Source organism: Pyrus communis, chromosome 16 (assembly GCF_963583255.1).
Source record: "Pyrus communis chromosome 16, drPyrComm1.1, whole genome shotgun sequence".
NCBI lineage: Eukaryota > Viridiplantae > Streptophyta > Magnoliopsida > Rosales > Rosaceae > Pyrus > Pyrus communis.
Window position 1 is genome coordinate 9,187,552 of NC_084818.1, and position 2,517 is coordinate 9,190,068.

The 2,517-nt window shown below is 36.8% G+C and overlaps 1 pseudogene; it reads left to right on the plus strand.

Moving 5' to 3' along the window:
- On the plus strand, positions 1 to 2,247 carry LOC137721340 (cathecol O-methyltransferase 1-like; annotated as a pseudogene).
- Positions 2,248 to 2,517: the final 270 nt, after the last annotated feature.

Sequence of the window (2,517 nt, forward strand, 5' to 3'; positions counted from 1 at the left end):
AGTCCAATGGCCCTGCAGCTAGAAGAAGAGGAAAACTTCTGCTAAGCCATGCAGCTGGCGTCTTCTTCTGTGCTGTCCATGTCTATGCAATCAGCAATCGAGCTGGGCGTTTTCGACATCATAGCAAAAGCCGGCCCTGGTGCCAAGCTCTCTTTATCAGAGATTGCAGCCAATATAGGCAGTGGCACCAGAAATCCTGAGGCACCAATGATGTTGGATCGTATTCTAAGGCTCCTAGCCAGTCACTCTATTCTCAGCTGCTCTGTTGTTGCTAATGAAGAAGATGGGTCTGATTCTCGGAGGCTCTACAGCCTTGGCCCTGTTTCCCGCTACTTTGTGACTAATGAAGATGGTGTTTCTTTAGGTCCCATGATGGTATTGATTCAAGACAAGGTCTTCCTAGACAGCTGGTCTGTTTAGTTCTACTCTTTTTCCCCTACTAATTAATCATGGTCTCAACCCTTCTATTTTAATTCATCTATATTTTGTTTATACACATAATTAGTAAAATTATAGAGAGAATTAGAGCAATTATCATGAATTTTAGTTTAATTAGAACTTTGATCCTTAAATTAAATATTTGTGAGTATTAATCTTTAAACTTGTTACAATACTAAAAAAAAATTAGTTCACAAACTAAACTCCAATTGTACCAAAGTCTGTGAATCATTTCTCTATTTTTTGCAAAGCGATATGATAAAGAAACCAAAATGACTCTACTTATTATGCACGGATTAGAAAATAATTTGAATAAGCCCTCCGTTGTACCATATTCGTTAAATGTAAAGATTTTTCTATTTCGATATTCATTTATTAATTTTCATATCAATCTTGCTCATCAACAAAAAGTTCTAATTGCTTAATATAAAGTAATAATAATAAAAAATCGAGTCTGCCCAAAAAAGTACAGGAAATAATGCCGGCAAGCGTAGCTATCCAGGGGTGTTTGCCTTCTCTCCAAGTCCATCACTCATTTTTAGCCGGCTAATGATCCAACTCTTGTTAAATTGAGTAGTATAAACTCATTTGGCAATTTTTCGTTTGTTTCATTTCTGGAATCACTTACAACTTATGTATTCACAAGAAATAAGAAACTTATTGGTGAAAAAAATTGGTGTCTCTCTAGTTTTTTTTTTTTTTTTTTTTTTTCCTTTTCTAATTAGCCTACTTAATAGTAATTTATCTTTTTAACTCTAACTTGGGTGCTACACGTTGACATTGATAGGTCCCAACTGAACGATGCAGTTGCTGAAGGAGGAATTCCATTTAACAGAGTCCATGGCACGCATGCTTTTGAGTATCCGGCTTGAGACCCCAGGTTTAATCAAGTTTTCAACACAGCAATGTTTAACCACACCACTATTGTCATGAAGAAGATACTTCATCTCTACAAGGGTTTTGAGAAACTTACCCAACTCGTTGATGTTGGTGATGGTTTGGGAGTGACTCTTAGTCTAATCACTTCTAAATATCCTCATATTAAGGGTATTAATTACGACTTGCCTCATGTCTTAAAACATGCCCCCTTCATATCCTGGTAAAGATCACTTTAGTTAATTTGATTCATAATACTTAGTTGGAAAGTGATTTCCATACATCGACCATTTTCCTCTCCCTACACACTTATGTTTAGACTTTGGATTGAACATATCTTTGAGAATCAAGAGACATAAATAAACAGGGGTGTACAAACGAAGAAAAAAGGCGTGCGAAAATCATCTTCCTTCTTAGTTTTATATATGCACAAGCCATGCTGCTTAACATAGGAGTTAATTTATCTTTTCAGGGGTGCAACACGTTGGAGGAGACATGTTTAGCAATGTTCCATCTGGGGATGCCATTTTTATGAAGGTAATTAGCTTTCTTATTTCTAGAGCATTAATCTTTTTTCCTTTTCAGCTTGAGGCTATACAAACAATGGTTACAATGTATCTGTGGATAAATTTGTAGTGGATACTTCACGATTGGAGTGACCAACATTGCCAACAACTGTTGAAAAATTGTTACAATGCTATTCCAGACGATGGAAAAGTGATTATTGTGGAAGCACTTCTTCCAGTGATGCCAGAGACTAGCACCGCCATGAAGAGCACCTCCCAAATTGATGTGGCTATGATGACTTAAAACCCGGGAGGAAAGGAGCGGAGCCGAGAAGAGTTCATGGCTTTGGCAACTGGTGCAGGATTTAGTGGCATTAAATATGAATGTTTTATCTGTAATTTTTGGGTGATGGAGATCTTTAAGTAAACACCTACCTCATGGAAGTGTACTTATCCTGGCGTCTTGCCCCATTAATAACAAAGCACTTGAAGTAATTCGTAATCAAATAAAAACACTTACTTCGCATAAACCCTCTGTATGCAGACACGAGAAGTACTTAATCTCATCACACCCTGCAAAAGTCTTCTACTTTCTTCAATGTGGCTAGAAAACGTTTTCTTTTGAATTTAACCCCATAAACTGCAAAAACTTTATATGTATTGTTTCAGCAATGACACCTTTAATTTGAGTCGAAGA